Consider the following 18,145-nt stretch of genomic DNA (forward strand, 5'->3'; position numbering starts at 1 on the left):
GACTCTTGCTCAGTGCACAGAATGGCACCATGGGAGAGACAAACTATTTGATTCCTATTTTTAAAAGGCTGCTTATTTCTTGGCCTCTCCAAGTCAAAACAGACCAGCTTGGCTAAATACAACAGAGCACCCAGTCTCATGCAGAAGTTAAGCCCCAGTTCAAGAAAGCTCATGAACATTTGTCCCTTTTGGGTTAAGAGTAGATAGGCTGCTGTGCCACAAAGAGAGGCTGTGCCTGATGATGCTTCACTGCCATAATGACTTCATAATCAATTATGAATATGTAAACAATAACAGCCTGATCTTGGCAATGTGACTTAATTAAATGAATCAGCCTGGATAGAAAATCTGGTGGAGGAAGAAGGAAGAGTCAGCTGTCCTCACTCTGAGTGCTGAGGTGGCCTCTTGCAATCACACCAGGTCAGTTCAAAGCTCAGATGTTTCTGTGAATAACCTCCAGGAACAACCTTTTCCCCAGAAACTCCCACCTCCCTCCCGCTGAGCTGCACCGTGCTGCTGCTTGTGCTCGTCCTGCAGGAGCACTGGGAACAGAAAATCCAGAGCCACCTGAGGACTCAGCCTGAAGATCCAGTGAAGGGTAGAGGTGACCCAGCAGCACCTCTCACATGCTTTTATTAAAGCTCATAATTCATGCACAGCTGAAAATGCTGCACAAAATTCAAGTTCCTTGCAACAACGTGTTGTCCAGGACCTGTATTAGAGCCTATTTAAAAAAATATTAATATGGCTTTAAAAGTGCACTTTTGTAACATTTGTCTAAAGAGCAGTGGGCCTTTGGATTTTCCCTTTGGATACACAGATTGCAGCTCCAAAAAAGTCTGTTTTAGGCCATAGTTGCCAGTCATGTTCATAAATCTGTGCTGGTTACTCAGAGCTGGTTAAAAGGCTGCAACATCAGTTCTCTCTCAACATCTCTTTAGATAAGGTACATAAGTAGAAAGTGGGAGTATAATGAAATATATCTTCCTCATCTTCTTGCTTTGTTTTGATCTTGCATTCCAGGCAATAAAAAACCTGCAAATAATTCTGAAGTGTGAATTCTCTCTTGCTGGGATCTGCAGAAAAGGAACACCCAGATCATCAGGTGGGTCATTTCCCTCTTCATCTGCCTTTCAGGAACACGCTGTTGCAAATGGTGGTGTCCGAATGAACAGTCTGTTTCTTTAGTGACAAATATTATGGCCAACAAACATTGACTTTTGGCCATTAGACTTGCCTGCACTTATGGCCACATAACCATCAGAGCCCTGAGGCAGCATGAAGGTCATTACCCCAGACAGCATCTTCCTCTGACCAGCTCCTCGAGTATGTAAGCAATAAGCAGTTGGAAGAGATTGATATGATACTTTGTGAGTAATTTGGATGAACTATAACACTAACCCAGTAAAGTATTATAATTTTAAATGTGTCCAGAAAATAATTGAAATTCTGGTTTAGCTTCATCATAATGCACAGTGCCGGGTATATTTAACAGCTGACTAGTTTAGCATGAATATTGCTTTACAAATGAGGTCATATTGTTTTTAAGAAACAATATTGCTATCAAACATGTTTAGGAGGAAAAGCAAGAGATTATGAGTACACTTTTAACCTTTCTGTCTCTTTCTATATCTGTTTACTACGGTGATTTAGGTGCTCAGTGTTGTTTGAAGGCAAACACAGAAGGTTCTGGCATTTAAAAGAGATCCAGTAATGAGCAACTGGCAGTCAGATTCTTTCTTATTATTACTCTGTCACAAAATCTCTGTTCTACATCACTCCATCTTTGCAACACGAGGCAGAGATGAGAAAGGTCAGAACATCTCCTTCAAACACACAGTGTGTACATGCACAACACCCAGGAGCCAGAATTCAGTCCAAGCTGTGGAAAAGAGCAGAGTCCACGAGCAGGAGTTTCCTTAGGGAGAAGGGTTTCCTCCTGCTGGCACTGGCACAGGCCAGGTCAGGGTGGCATCACTGCTCATTCCAGTGCACAGGGTTAGTTTTTATCCCTTGGTCAGAATGGGGGATCCCCACACAAAGAGGAGCATTTAACCCATGCAGTGTGTGCCCATCCACCTGCAGAATGTTGGATGTTCCTCTGCCCAGGAAGGGGCTCACAGGGGACCTGATCCTGCTTTTCTCATCTCATTGCAGCCAACAAGGCAGCAGCAACTGTGAGAAGAACCAACTGTGAGCCCTTGAAATCCTTTCCAAAGATGGAAATAACTTCTTTACCTTCAGTCCTGCCTGGAATTCTCCCTCTGTGAGAGGCACAATCTCAGTGTGCTCTGGTAGCACCAACTTGAAACCAGTTTTACCTGAAGTTTGGGGGAATCCTGTCTTACCACTCTCTCAATAAATTTAAATATGCTGCATGTTTTTTATTTCTATTGTTATCTTATTACTTATATATTTTATTCATTTATTTGCTCTTTTGTGATTTTATGCCCCCAACACCAGCACTGCCACGTCAAAGTCTTTCACCAACATGGAATAAAATTCTTTCTGCCCCCCAAAATCTCCCAGTTTTGATACACTCCAGCACTTTCCTGTCTCTTTCCACACAACCTGGGATGCAGCCCTACTGTTTCCTTGCCCTATTAATAGTAAGAATACTAATAATCATCAGTGGTAAAATTAGTACTGTTGGCTCCATTCTGCAAAGAAACTTGTGCAAAACAAATCAATCCATGTCAAAAGGAAAAGCTTCCAACTGATATGGAAAATAAATATAGTTTCCAACTATCTATCAAGATTCATAAAATAACGGAAATTTCAAGGGGGGAAAAAAAAAGAAAAATGATTGAAACACAAATATGAAGCTGTGTTCTCTTAAATTGTGTCTCAAATGATCCCAGGAAGGGTTGAGAGCCAGGGTCAGTGCACAGATCATTTACAGACCATAATCACCACGGTCTCCATGTTGCATTCCTGCCCTGTCCTAAGTGATATCTGACATTTATCACGTGGGGCAAAGCAGGAAAACAGAGGCAGCAACAACAGGAGGCTGCAGCCGCACAGGCTCAGCTTTTCCTGAATCTCAGCAAGAAATAACAACTCTGAGTTATGGTAAAAAACTCCACTAATCAGAAAGGTCATTTAGTGACAGAAACCCCTCCTTCAGCACAGGTACCATGATGTGACCACTGCTGAATGAGGGACCTCTCTGGTACAAAAAAGCTGTTTATTATATCCACCATAAATGCATTTAAGGTCTGCAGGAGTTCACAAAGCAGCCTAGCAATCAAAAATCCAGGCTCTGCAGTCCTGAAAGAGCTGAAAGTGTGGATTAACCATCTCTGCCACCCAACTCTGTAACACACCAAAAATTTTATAAAAGTGTTATAAACTTCCCTGCATTTTTTTTCCAGGGCCTCACTCAGACTTGAAAGGAAAAGCAAAAGGAAACATCTGACCTCCACCAAGTTACTCAGAATACTGACTTAGAAAAATGAATTGCTGCAGCAGGCAAGTCCAAATATATTTAAAAAAAAAAGCTATTTGAAATGTTGACAGAATTAAAATACATTTATTGTTGTTCTAGTAGTCACAAGGATAAGTGCAGAATTTTCATGGAATTTTCAAGTGTGATTAAATACACTTGAAGAGCAAAATGATCCATTTTTGTTTGAATTCCTGCCTCTTCCACTTCCCTGCCTCCCAAGCATCAGGATGCAAGTGGGACACCATCCTTGGAGCTCTGCACTTCGGCAGAGGAGCAAATGGACCTGGGGTGTTTATTAAGGCATCATTATATGTCTGTGTGGCCTCATTTATTTCCTGTGGCAGAGCCCATGCCAGGTCAAGATCAACAGTTTGAGCAGCCCATTCATCAGGTGGGAGCAGGTGTAAGGAATGGCTGGAAAAGGAGGACAAAACTGAAATGGATGGAGGTGTGAAAGTAATAAGAAAGTGATCAGTGAAAGTACAACCAACAGCAAATAAATCAATCCAAACAAGTGCAGAGCTGAGATCAGGCCACGAGGGTTTCCTTAAACGTGAGCAGGGCTTTAACCTCTATGACAGCAAGTGAATCCATGGATAATGATTTTCCTCAAAATTCTGCTGGGGATCAGGGTGAGCAGAGCAGGATTATTACCAGGGCACTGGGAGAGACTTGGTAAGAAAACCCAGCCTGGTTTCCCACAGCTGAGGTGGGAGTGGGTGCAGGGAGTGTTTTGGACAGTGAAGCATTAGGGGGGATTTTGGACGTGCATGTGCAAACTGTGTTTGTGCTGGGAGAACGTGGCACAGGATCTGCACTTCCATTGGAATTCAGACCCCCGAAGCAATGACTGAAATCACACAGAAATAAACAGTATTTCTGTATATAAATAACAACTGAAATCACACAGAAATAAACAGCATTTCTGTATATAAATAACAACTGAAATAATACAGAAACAAAAAGTATTTCTGTATATAAATAAAGATTAAGGGCACAGTGTTATAATTAAAGGAACAACTCACCCACTAACTTGTCTTCTTGAACAGAAAGCCACCAAATAATTATATTGAGGATTGGATTCAAACCGGTAAAATCTGTTTGCTATCAAGAATCCAATTATTCATGACAAAAAAAATCTTGGGCACCTTATCTAACACAGGTTTTGGATTAACTACTGATATGTGAAAGGAAAGCTTCTGAATTGTTATTTTTTTGTCAGTGAGAGTTGTATGAGTGCAGTTCTGCCCAGCTTTTTTGACAACACACGAGGATACACTGGCTGTGGGCACCAAGTCCTTGTTGATTTGCTAAGTAGAGAAAGTCCTTAGGGATTTTATGGGTAAAGTTGATTTGGAGCTATAAAATTGAAGCATTTATTACAGACCAGAGGCCAACACCACTTCATTATAGACTGTCTAAACACTTTCAGTTTATCCACTCGATACAAATCCAAACAATCCTTCCCTTTTAAAGCATTTCTGGCTGATTCTCTTTCTACCAGCAATAACACCTTAAAAAAAATGAATTTTTAACATGTTTATCAATCTATGCTAAAATTTAAATGAAGGCAAAGCATGGCAGAGATCCAGCTAATCCCTGCACAAGGTTTGTCTTGAACAACTACCAATTTGCCTTGTCTACAGGGGCTAATTCCTGTACATATCCACCAGTGCACAGCTGGAATTTGACTAGTCTGTATTTGAATTTTTAAATTTTTCAGCATGTTTGGTACTGCCAGTTCATTGCTCCTTCTGTGCAGTCAGTTCCCTTATACAGACTGGAATCGTGTTGCACAAATAAAGGGAGAAAAACATGTTTAAAATAAGAGAGATTCAGAAAGACTGAAACTGCTTTTAATTTATTATTGAAGAATTTGCTGTGTTTTTGTATCTGCCCCTCTCAAACAAGTCTTTAAACACTTACTGGGAGAAAAACCAGCAGAAGTATCAGGGTCAGCTCATTTCAAACATTTCTTGGGGTCTATAAATCTTCATGCATTGATGAGATAAGCCTGACTCTAAACTGGACTGTGCTTTGCCCAGCCCTGGGTTTAATTTCTAATAATTTTTAAAATGTTAATGGTATATCAAATTTTCCAGGTACAATAAGCTGAATTTCTTACTGGTGTAATTGCCTTGAAGCAAATGGATTTAGGGAGAGGAAGAATTGGCTCAGTGTTTTATTTTTCTTGCCTCTCCCTGGTTTTGTTGTTAGTGTTGTTTCTTTCTGTCTGCTGGGTGTTCACAGATCACAGAACCACAGAATCATTCAGGTTGGAAAAGACCTTGAAGATCATCAAGTCCAACTGTTAATTCCAGCAAAAATTTTGGGGGGGGATTAATTCCACTTTATGGAAAGCAAAGTGTTGCCCATTACTTTGGAGACTAGACAGTGTATTCCCACTTCACCTCCTCTGTTATCATTAATCCAAAAAGAAGGATAAGTTGATTTCCCATATTATTTCCCAGTTGTTTGTCTTCATGTGACTGAGAGTCAACCTCTCATATGACATTTATTTTCCTCCCTAGTCCTTTACCAATATAATTTAGTCTCCCCAACCAGTTCCAACTGCCACAAAGTGGTGTCACCACTACCTGTTCTTCCTTCCTCTATGAGCAGCCACATTTTTGTTTTTTTTTTCTCCTTGACACTGGTAAAAATGCTGGTGTTAGAGGAAGCAGACAATTAAAGGTCACAAATTCAAGTGTTTTTCTGTTCCACCCTGTATAAACCCGTTGCTGTCAGAGAAGCAATCATGTCTGCAAATGCACTTTACAGGGCTGAGAGCTGTTTCTCAACTTAAACTATGTAACATTTAAATATCAAAAACTTTGTTTTCTAATGAGGGAAGTATTGAGGGGGGAGAAATGAATTATATGCTTGATGTATACTGAAGGCTGGGAAAATTAAGGCCATTTCCCATGGTGAAAACGCAGTGATTTCAGTTTGTGAGAATAAATTAAACCTTTGGGAGAATTTGTCTTCCATTAAATTGAACAGCTAAACAGGCACAGAAGATTTTAATGTCACCACCAACAAACCCCAAAGGTTACAAAAGGAAAAAGAAAAAGAAACACTGCTTTCTTGTTTGGAAGTTCTCTGTCTCTCTACCTAAGAAAAATGCAAACTGTAAATGTATGTTGAGACACAAAGACTCTTAAAGATCATAATTCCATTCCTATACCATATGCTATTAATGTCTGTCAACACTGTTTAGCCAGCAACTGCTGACAGAACCATATTTGCTATCTAAATACATCATAAATAAATCAGTAATGAACTGCTTTAGTAAACCTTCTGCACTGATTGGAAATACAGATCGAGTAAACAAACTCTGGGGATAACATTTTGCAGCTCGAAGTACGTACAACTGTTTAATGTCAGTGACAAAGTCACTCACACCTCTCTCTCTCTCTCTCTCTGGAAGGCACGAGGCTGGAAAGGAAATCCTGAGGATGGCAAAAGTGTTTAATCAATTGCAGCAAATGTACCTGTCAGCATTCATCATATTACCTCTGCTTGGCTTTTTTTTTCTGCCTTATGCAAATCTCAGGAAAGGGACTTTCAGCTGCACAATGTGCTGGGAACAAGAGCAACCCCCTGGGCTCCGTCCTGGGCCCTTGACCAGGGGGATGGTCCCCACCCAGCTGAGCTTCCCGGCTCTCCAAGCCAGGCCTGCCCAGCACAGGCTCTGCTGGCTCCTTGGCAAACAAAAGAGCAGGTTTTTTTTCTTAAATACCTGTCTTTTTGAGGCACATGCTCAGCAGGAAAAAGCCAGGAGATAGGACTGAGTCTCCAGGTGGATTCGTGGTGGAGAGTATTTCACTGCAGAGTGTCTGCTGCTTTTGAGGGTAAAAATTGACATTTGTGCCAGAATTTGGCTTTGAGATGTGGAATACATTGAAATCGAAAACTTCAAGTACTTTGTGAATGTACAAGATTAAAAAAAGGTAGGAAACACTCCCTCGTTTGCTCACACAAACCTATCAAATGTCACCTGGACAAAGAGTAACTGTTTGGTAGAGGAGGAGCTGGAACTAGAATTTATCCTGTGAGGTGGAATATTGAGACAGGAATCAGTAGTAATGTTCTCTGCTAGACATAAAAAAAAAAAAAATCTACCAGCACTATAAATTTGTAATTCAATAAATATTTCCAGTCTTCCCAACTCTTTTTTGACACAGGTTTTTTGAAAGTTACTTTCTGACAGCTTTCTGGTAATTAGACACCACAGCTTTATATCAGAAGAACAGTCTTAATTAAGACTGTAGAGAGATGCTAAAATTATAATTTCCTCTATGCTATATTTTAGCAGCAGAAATTCTTGGAGATCCCTGTGGGATGAGACTTTAGTCCAGAATAAAACAAGTGCTAATTTATCATGATGCTTGCAATGGAGGATATTTTCAAAAATAGAATTTCTCTCTTAGATAGAGGATTAAAAGTTTCTCTTAATCCCATCAAACAATTGAATTATCCTTTGTTCCCCCCAAAGTTACTTTCAGTCACAACCCAACACTCTGTAAGATGCAGAGAGGGAGCTGTTTACAAATTCAGATGGCTGACAAGGCTCACAAAGCTGGCAGGTGTTATTCCTTACAGCAGGAATTAGCTCTGCACATGGAGGGCTGAGGCAGGGGATGGGGAAGGCTGCAGCTCTCTGTGCCAGCAGGGTGGAACGGGATCCATCCTCCTGAACACCTTCCCCTGCTCTGCCTTTCCTGCTCACCTGCAGGCAGGTGAGGAGGTGCTAAACAGTGCCATGGAAAGGGAAAGCAGCCTGGGTTAAAAGGAGCACAAAAGGGAAGAAGGGTTGAATCTTATCTTCCAATACATCAAGATATAAATTTAAATTATGGGCACCTTAAGAAGACGGAGGTTCATGCAAAAGAATACAGTGTAAGACAAGGTTCCCTCTGGTGTCATTTGTTTCTGTGACAAGCTGCAGAGATTGCTGGAATAGAAGAAGTCCCAAGCTCCTAAATACCATCTCAAGTAGAGTTCATGTAAAAAAGAAGAGAAGCGGCACCGTCTGGATGATAAACATTCATATTTTACAACCTTTCAGTTTATTTACTGATATATCTTTTTCTAACTATATTTGTTGTTTGTATCAGCTTGCCTAGGCAAAACAGAGCCATACATAATTCAGGGATAAAATTGCCATCAAGTCACTGCAGAATCTAAACAAATAGACCCCAAACGTATATTTTTCATTAATAACCCTCCATTACCAAGTTCCGACACTTTGAACTAAAAAAAAAAAATTAAAAAAAATAAATAAATAAAGCAGCGAGATAAAAAAAAAGGAAAGACACCTCATTATTTAATGCCAGTCTCCCTGGCTCTGCTCTCAGAGCAGGTGGAGGCTTTGTCTGGGAGTTGGAGCTTAATGTGACCTGGGAGCAGGGCCGGGCTGGCAGGGGAGGCTCGGGGAAGCAATCAGCCACTTGGCCAAAGCTGTCACCAGCCCTCGAGCCTGAGAGACAAGGCTAAGTGTGGAAGCTCCCATGCCACTTACACGTTTCATTTCTCGCTGTCTTCCTGTCCAAGAAAAGGAAGAAAGGGGAAAAAAAAAAAAAGAAGCTAAAAAAGGGAGGGGTGGAGTGGGGAAAAGGAGAGAGAAGAAAGGGAATGTTAATTTACAGAGCTGAAAATAGCAGCTGCTAATGGGCTTTTGCACTCCTTCTTTAGTTGCTGCAAGGTCATGGTCAGAAGTAGCCTGTGATTGATTCTAAAGGGAAACTCAGCTCTTCACTCTGTAATGGACATTAAAAAACCTGAAAGGAGCTCAAAAGACAAAACAAAAAAGTAACATGTTTTATGGAGCCCTGAAGTCCTGCAGGTTCTCAGGGTGAACTTGGAGGGTGGAGTCATGCTCTGGTTTTTAATTGTCCCTCATAATAATTATTGCATTACAAGGAACAATTAATTGTATAGATTAGTCTGAGTTCATCAATTTTATGGCCGTTTTATCGCTGTTCCTCCCAGCTCTGAGAGGAGCTGCCCGCCTCTCCCATCCCGTGTTTAAAGGGTTAAATGAGATGAGTGACAGCCTTTCTGCATGATTTACAACTTGGAGCCCTGTAGTGAAACCAGCGCTTGATGGATGATCCTGAAAGACGGAGACTAACCATAAATCATGTCTTTGAATCATTGACAAAGATAAAGGAGAGAAAGAAAAAGCAGTGGCATTGACATTCATTCTCCCAATAATGTACATTGACTAGTTACAATACAGAGCCTTAATTAAAAAAGCGAACTCCAAGTAGTCACCTCAGTGGAGGCAGCGCCCAGCTCTGGGAGCCTCATGGAAATCACAAATAAAAGTTCAAGCCACGTCCGTGAGATGTTCCCTCGCTGGGAAAAGCACCGGGACGTGCACTTGGCACAGCCCTGCACTGGAGATAAACCCCATAAACACTGGTCACAACCTCGGGTTGAGCACTGAGCTTTCTTCTTTGTGCCTGTTCTTAATTTCAGGGTGTTATTGTTCGAGCCAAACAGCCAGGCAAGGTGAGAGCCTGTTGTTTTAGGCACTGGCTGTGTTATGCAGAGGTGCCAATCTTCAGAGGCAAAACAAAGGAAGGGCTGTTATTATCTCTGCCTTAGGGAGAACCAGGCACGGAGAAATGCAGGGATGGTTTGTGGCAATCTGGGATGGGGAGTTTATGAAAGGGGCACATGTTTGTATATTGTGATATGCCCGTGACAGAAAGGTGCTGGAGCTGACAGGGATGTTCATCCACCCAAGGTTTCCAAATTTATGGTAGAGATGAGAAGGAAGCTCAAATTCCCTGAGGAAGAGGAGATCATTGTTTAACCTCAAGTGCCACTTGAGGGATGCACGACCTGCCATCTGCAAACATCAGAGGCACTTTAATTATTTACTCCCCAAAAGCAGACATATCATGTTTACCTTTCAGAGCTGGCACAGGACACTGTTGTGATACTTTTAATATTGCACAAGAAATGGGAAAACCCCCAAACATCAGTGTCCAGGAGACTGAACAGAAGTAGTAAAGGAAGGACTATATGACCAGAAGAGAAAGGGTCTGGATACGTGTGTTCCCACTGTGCTTGACTCTTGAAAAAGGAAGTCACAGATCTGACAAGTTCATGTGCTCCTGTTACTTGAAATGAACTCCCAACTTCTCCAAGTCTTGTTTCTTTCCCAAATCTTTCAGATTTGTCGAGCATTTAATCCTCACGGTTTAAATAAAATATTGGGATTTCACACATGGCAAAACTCAATTATAAAAGCAAAACAAAAGGGGACAAGCAGCACTAAGCAGGTTTTTGTTGGTTAAGGAAAGCAGCTTCTGTCAGAGGGAACGACTCCATGAACAGCCGAGAAGGCACAACTGGGCATATTTCAGAAGGCACAACAATCATAATAAACTCCCTTTGTTTATTTGCATGCATTATTTCCCTTTGTTTGGCTTTAGCTGTCCTTTCTCTCTGCTCTTTCCCCCTTCCTTCAGGTGATGATCAGTATTTTTATGTGCATATGCAGCCTAACCTGTGCAGAAAATCTAAGGACTTTACAAACACCATCATTCCCGTGCAGGCAGCGAAGCCAAAGACGTGCATTGTAAAAGTTATTTGATGATTTTCAGCTCCTTATTCACAATTTACAAGTTTCCTTCAGCATGTTATTTGTAACTCACAGTGTTTTCTGCAAAACATTCTTAATGTCAAGAGCACTTTGTTGCAGTATTGCTTGGACCAGGTACACAGGAGTTTCTTTGCATGAATATAGAGCTTAGTCTCAAATTTCTAAAGCCAATGTGTTGTTGTCATATTGGATTGATTGGATCTGCCATTTGTTTTGTGTATTGGCTGAAGTTTATTTTTCCAATAAACATTCCTATTACAAACAATTTCCTCACATATTTACCAGCAGTTAAAGGGGAGAGAACACAGGCACTTATTTTAACTTGTTTGTAAGTTCAAGGGGATAAGCATTGACTCCTTCCCTTCCATTTCTGTTGCTATCCCTCAGTTTTAGGTTTAAATTCTTCCTCTGTGTTACAGCGGTGAAGTACAGGGAGAAGAGGTGATAGGAGCTGATTTCAGGAGTATCCAGCTCCAGGTTTCCTGGACACATTCCCACGGCACAGCACCAACAACCTCCATTTCAATACCACAGGGAATCAGTATCCAACCGAGTGCTCCAGAGTAAATGGTTCCCACCAAGGGCTAAACACAATGGCAATATTTCCAGTTCCTAAAGCAGTCAAATTTGGGCCAGGGTAGAAAGCCTGATTTCAGTTTGCTCCTTGCAACTGAGCTAAAGTGGCCTGATTTCCAGTGCAGCTGGCTGGGTTAAGGAGCACAGCTCTACTAATTAAATCATTTCTCTAAATCTTGAGGTACTGAAGAAGACAGACATTGAGCTGTCCCAGGAAATGACCCTGAAACCAAGGGAAAGGTTCCACCAAGACACAAATACACCTTTGCTACAAACTGCTGCAGATGCACAGCAGCAAACGCTCCTCATGGCTCTAAGCAGTGTGTGTGTGTGTTGCACCCCTGGAGACAGTGGGAATTAAGCAGCCCAGAAATCATTTTCCTGAGGATTTGGGATGCTGTATAAGTCAATCCTGATTCTCAGGAATGCGGTGTGATGGGCGAAGTCGGAATGGAAGGGAAAATAATTCACTTGGTGCCAGACTAAGGGTGAAATGCTGCTGCCAGTGGGCAAAGGTGGCTGGGAAATGCCTGGAGAAGGTGCAGAGCTGGTCCCAGCAGGACTGAGGCTATGCTGGCTCTGGGCCAGGCAGCAGCTCTGGCCCTGGCCCCTGGGATGTTCCCAAGGAGAGCAGTTTGGGGTTGGCTGTGCCCCACTTGGGGCAGGTCTGTCCCGGGGGCAGGAGCTGCCTTGCACCCACCTGGGGGATTCAGCAAGTCCTCTCCCAGGGCAAACTCGGAGATTTTGTGCCTTCCCCAGCCCCTGATGCACAGAGGGGTGAGGAAGAGGGTCCCTGGGCTCTGAGAAGGAGTTGGTAGGTTTAGGAGGCTCCACAGGAGGGGTGGGGAGAGGAAGGAGTTAATACAATAGGTTTCGGCATTTGACAGAGAATACTTATGTTTAACCATTCATAACTAAATCACATCAATTTAAGTGGATTCCATGTATTTCTGACTCTCACATTAATCTCTATGCAGAGAGAGTGTCTAAATATTTGTCTCTTTCAGTTCCAATATTGTAATTCTCTACCAAAACTAAGGGGAATCCCTTGGTTGGATTTTTTTTTCACCTACCTCCTCTCCTTTCTCCTACCTTCTTTCCTCTATTTTCTGAGAGAAGAAAGTGGTGAAAGGCTTTGGATGATCATTTAAGGAAACAGGGATTTAATAAACCCGGTGTTTGGGTACATCACAGCTTTTATGTTGGCGCTGAACTCCACATACATTAAATCCACATCATCTATCAATCTTACAGTTGCGTGTCACTTATGAAAATCTACTGAGTATTGTTTTCATCTCGCCTTACAACAAGCAGCAAAGCCTCATGAATACTGAAGAGCGCTGTAAATACTGCACATCTTTTATTTTTAAAGGTCTAGACAGTTTGGAATGGCAAGATTTCTTTGTTGAAAATTGCAGCTTAAAGCAATAATTCCCAGATTCCTCCTCCCCTGTTTTTTCCACCCTGTGTGCAAACAAGCAGAAGCCTTCCCTGTGTCATTAGTAACACCTACAAGTGGTGCTGCTGCTGCTGCAGCCCCACCACGCCGGGGCTCAGCCCCTGCCAGCCATTAATCCAGCCCGAGGTTGGTTCAAGTGTGATATTATTATTCAAATTCCATCCCACTAGGAAGCAACCAGCTCTGAGATGTATCTATTCATTTCCACTGCTTTATTGAAATCTGACAACCTGCTTTTTCTACATTTTTGAATATTGCAACTTTATGACCACACACTGCCATCACCCTGCTCTTATTTGCCTCAATAGCCCTCAGTAGTGGATCTGCCATGGGCTGAATTTAATAGAACAATATTTTACTGTTAGACAGCACCTTTCATTTTGGAGAATAAAGCCTCATTGAAATTCAGTCATCTTTGGGGCCCGGAGAGGCACAGTTTTTTGAGCAGGGATGTTCTGGCCAGGGACACAAACAGTCTGTTTTTACAAAGAGGGCAGAGTGACCTTTAAAGCACATGGAACCCAAGAAGTGTGAGGTGTTATACAAAACACCTCAGAACAAAATTCCTATTACCTGGTCCTCGATCTGGGCTAGAAAATGGGAGCCAGGTTTCCTGAGGTGATGTTATGCTGACTATTATGAGCATGGAACATTTGTTGGGCTGCACTGTACACTCAGAAATCTTCCTCTTGTGATGCTTTTCCAGGCACTATCAGAGAGAAGCTCAAGAGTTGACTAAACCTTCTCAAACAGCCTTCAGAGTCAGGAGCTGGCTTCAATCACCAGAGGGGAGTTTCAGTGTGGTTCCTACTTTACAGAGGCCTGATATCTTCTGCATGGGTTTGACATCTTATTGGATTCTTTTCTATTTGCTTGTTGTCCTTGTTATCTTGTCAGTCCTAAAAATGCACATTTGTGTGCCATCAACTCTGCCTGCAGAATATATGGCTTATCACGAGCTGAGAGCTAACAGAAATCCCACCAGAAACAAGGACTTGGTGAACCTCTGTGTTACTTGCAGGACTAAGAATTGCACACCTGACTTCTAACCTCTCTGTTGGTTTCTATTTCCGTGCCAGAAAAGGTAACTTCTTTCCTCCTATGGACACAAAAGCTCCCTTTCCATCGTGCTGTGAGCTGCACGGCAGCCAGAGCTGTTTTGGGGGTTGAAAACGTTTTGTGATTTCTGTGAAAGAACTGGTGTAATCAATCTGCTGCTACTTGTCCGAGCAATTCAGCTTCAGTGGTAGGATTAAGAGCCACCATTTCAGTCTAGAGTGAGCAGTGTCTCACAGATTATCAGATTATTCAAGGGTAGGTACCTGAAGGCTCAAGAGCCAACCAGCAGAGACACCTTGGTGCTGTTCAGAAGCAATGGAACAGAGCTCCAAAACTGCACTGGAGATTCCCCCATACAAATGTGTTGGGAATGAGTCTGGAGTTATTACAGCTGAGTTGTCAAACCAGTGAGATATGATGTCAGGGCATTACTGATTCCCCTGCCTACATTTGCTGACAAACATTGGGACAGGCTTTAACAACTGGAGGCAGTCCTTGGTATTGCACTGGGCCAAACTCAAATTATAAATCGAACTTCCCTGACTCAAAGGAATCAGGACATGAAACATCCACAGGTGTCGTCTTAGCTTTGTGAATCCAAAATTCAGTAGAATAGGTTCTGCAAAGCCAGGACATTACCCGTGCCTGTTACTGGGAAAGGGACCACTTGCCATTCCAAAATCACCATTTCCAGACTCCTGGATATTCAAAAAAGGTGGAACCAAGATACAAAGCAACCTTGCACTTTGAGTTTGACAAACAAATGCCATTTCATGAAAGCAATACCAAAACCTTGAGAAATGTGAGTGATGCAGAAGGAAAGAATGCAGAGAGAGTGTTGCTACCTCCATCTCTCCACAGTGCTGAGCACTCCCAGGCACATTGTACTGCCTGGTTTTCAGGGGCTGGGGTGGGGCCGTTCACTGCATCTGAAAAGCAGAGCTTTTATTTAGATCTGCAAAACATTTGCAAGTTTGTTAGTTCATCAAAGAAATCTAATCCACCTATTGTCTTCTGATCTTTCTGGTAAGATCCTTCCATATGAATAGAAACGCTTTTTAAGAGCTCCTCCCCACCTCACCCCCCAGCATTTCCTGTCCTCTCACCTTAAAAAACAACTCTGAGAACTTTTCGACCAAAGCAGCCATGTGGAGCCAGAATTGTTTCAGATTTATCCAGGGCCTTTGCTCACATCCTGTCGGGTGTTAAAAATCCCTCAGCTGCTTTGCTGGGACCACCCGGCTCGTTCTGAACCACATCTGACAAAATGATACTGTTCACTTCCAGAACCCATCACACAGTTATTCTTGGATAAAAGGTAAAGCAAATAGCAGCCAACTGCTCAGTGCTGCAGAAACGAAGCCCATCTAGCCATTTATCAAAGCCTCAGACAACCAGCTTGCTTTAAGCTCAGCCACCTCTCCCATTACAGCTTTAAACGATAACACGCCATAATATCAGAAATGACAAATGGAACGGGGGGCCCAACCTATACACAATCAATACCTGCTCTGAAATAAGAACCATCTTTAAAGTATTGACAAAGGCAGCAGGAATACGTACAAAACTGCAATTTTTTCTTGAATTGTTTGCTATGGCCACTGTCAACATTCATTTGTCCATGACATTCTTTTTTTTTTTTTCCTGTTCCCTTCATGAGAGCAGCAAAATCCCAGGGTGTGTAACTGTTATCAAGCCATTCTAGTGGCCCTGTGTCTACTGTTTACTGGAGGGTAAGAGGAAAGGGCCTATTGCAAGTGACTTCAGCAGAGCCTTTGCTGCAGAGTGGGAACCACTGTGGTGTGCAAAGGAATTCTGCTCTCTGCTCTACACTGAGATGATTAAAATGTCATCAGCTTCATTCATTTTGATGGGGCTCCTCCAACTTGGGCCACAAGAGCTTTATTTAAAACACCCCCATTAACCCTCTACAAGAGCAGAATGAAAATTCTGTGTTTGGGTCAGAAAGATAAGGACCTTCCCCTGGAGGACTGATGGAGGAAGCACCTTGTGGGGCAGCGACTTCCGCCTCCTGAGTCTAATAATAATACTTTGTACTTTTATAGAATCTTAAAGTGTTCACCACATTTCAGATGCTCTATGAAGAATTAATAACAACCCAAAATGCTCTGCAAATGTTCATCTCCCCTTACAGATGGGGAAACTGAGCCAGAGCCAAGTCAAATGGCTTGGTGAAGGTCACGCAGGGCCCTGGAACAGCTGGCAACAGAAACTTTGTCTCCTGGGCCATTGTTTGGAGCACTGATCACTCTTCCTCTTCCACACCACTTGGCCAGGAAAAAGCAAGGGTGACGAGATGAAGGTGACTTGTGAAGGAAGTTGGTCATGCAGAAGTTATCTCCAGACTAAGTGTGCAACCAAAAAAGTATCAAAAAAGGGACTGGAACTGGTACCAAGGAAGGACAGAACGACTTGTCCCCAGAGTTCTCCACAGCACTAGAAGGATAATGACTTGAGCTCTTTCTACACATAAGCAGCCAACCCTGGGCTTTCTTTACAGCCTCTGTGAAAGGAAAGTTTACAAGGAAATATATGTATAAGAGAGGTTTTGCAGTTACTAACTGGCTTGGGGTCATCATAGGAATATGAGAGCTTTCAAACCTTTGTAATGCAGGTGTGCACACCCGCAAGGGAAGGTGCATTTTCTGTTGCCCTGGGTAAGCAGGCCCATGACATTCATTTCAAAAGCATCAGAAGACATAGTCACTTCCCTGGAGAATGATCATAGAGAGGGAAAGGTTGATAGAGAAAATTATTAAAAACAGGGGAAACTGAGGCACAAAAGCAACTTTTCCATGCCAAGTCAGCACATGAAAGAAACATGCAGCACATTTCCCAACCAGATCCCAGGCCAGGCCCAGCACTGACTGTGCAGTCCCAGGCAGCTGTGGGCAGTCAGAGCCTGGTACTGGGCTGGGGGTCACGGAAAGGCTTCACCGGCTCAATCCCACACATCCCACAGCTGATCTGCAGCTCCCTGGGGCCTTCTGTGCCAAATTGCCACTACAGCTTACAGAGGGAAAGAGCTGGCAAAGTGGCTCTATTCTACTCATCAGTGCTTTGGAAACTTCAAAGAAAAAATGACTCAGAGAAGAGAAAGTGCGAACAAGGCAACAAAGGTAGCAAGCAGCTGGAGATGGGCCAAGTGTTCTGAAGGATACCCTAAAAAGTGCCACTCATTGCTGAGTGAGTGGGACACAACCCAGGGAGAACCCTTTTTATAGTAAGATGCTAACAAGACTGAGAAAGGAGGGCTCTGGGTGTCGGCAGTTATGGAATTGGGGCACAGGAGCAAACCCATAGACCTGCTCTGGGGCCACTCACTTCACCTCTGCCACCCTGAAAAGTGGAGTCAGTTTTTAAATAGCCAGCCCACTTTGGCAAAGCCTTTGAAGTTTTTGGGTGGGAAATGGTATTTATTATTGGTTGTCATGAGTGTGTAAATAAGTAAACACACCCACTCCTGCTCTGGAGGCGGCACAAAACGGGAGAGAACCTGCTGCATGATTTCAGGAAAAGGAATGTGTCTGTCTCCAGTACTTTACTCTTGCCTGCAGTGCTGGTGGCTGGTTTATTCTGCAGGGATCCTTCCCGAAATACTTCAGTCTGTGCTGGGATTAGGCAGCTTTCTGCTTCGATGAGTGAGTTGCCTTGGCTGAAGAACCTGACAAGGAGGGTAGGAGGCACAGGATGCTCTGCACATGTCCCCTCAGCTCCGGGTGTTTCCTCATGGAAAGGCACCAGCTGCCAGTGCCAGATCCAAGGCGGGAGCTGCACTACGGAATCCGAGCACTCTCGGAGTGCTGCTGTGGTCTGGAGAGTGTGCTCACAGCAGGAGGAAGGGGTAGTGACAGGCCAAGTTTAATATTGATTTTAGCACTGCTGGACAGATCAGGCCAGAGCAGAATAATCTGTTAACCCCAAAACGTGGAGGAGTCAGCGGATTTTCAGGAGTTTGCAA

The 18,145-nt window shown here is 43.0% G+C and overlaps 1 protein-coding gene and 1 long non-coding RNA gene across 4 annotated transcripts in view; one reads left to right on the top strand and one right to left on the bottom strand.

The window, feature by feature from the left end:
* Positions 1-18,145, bottom strand: part of TSHZ2 (teashirt zinc finger homeobox 2) — a 221,713-nt gene that overhangs the window by 98,421 nt on the left and 105,147 nt on the right. The gene's annotated exons all lie outside the window — the stretch shown is intronic.
* Positions 744-2,378, top strand: LOC135423687 (uncharacterized). Its single transcript, XR_010434883.1, has 2 exons — positions 744-1,105; positions 2,158-2,378. It is a non-coding gene; the product is annotated as an uncharacterized LOC135423687 (long non-coding RNA).

Source organism: Pseudopipra pipra, chromosome 17 (genome assembly GCF_036250125.1).
Source record: "Pseudopipra pipra isolate bDixPip1 chromosome 17, bDixPip1.hap1, whole genome shotgun sequence".
Lineage (NCBI taxonomy): Eukaryota > Metazoa > Chordata > Aves > Passeriformes > Pipridae > Pseudopipra > Pseudopipra pipra.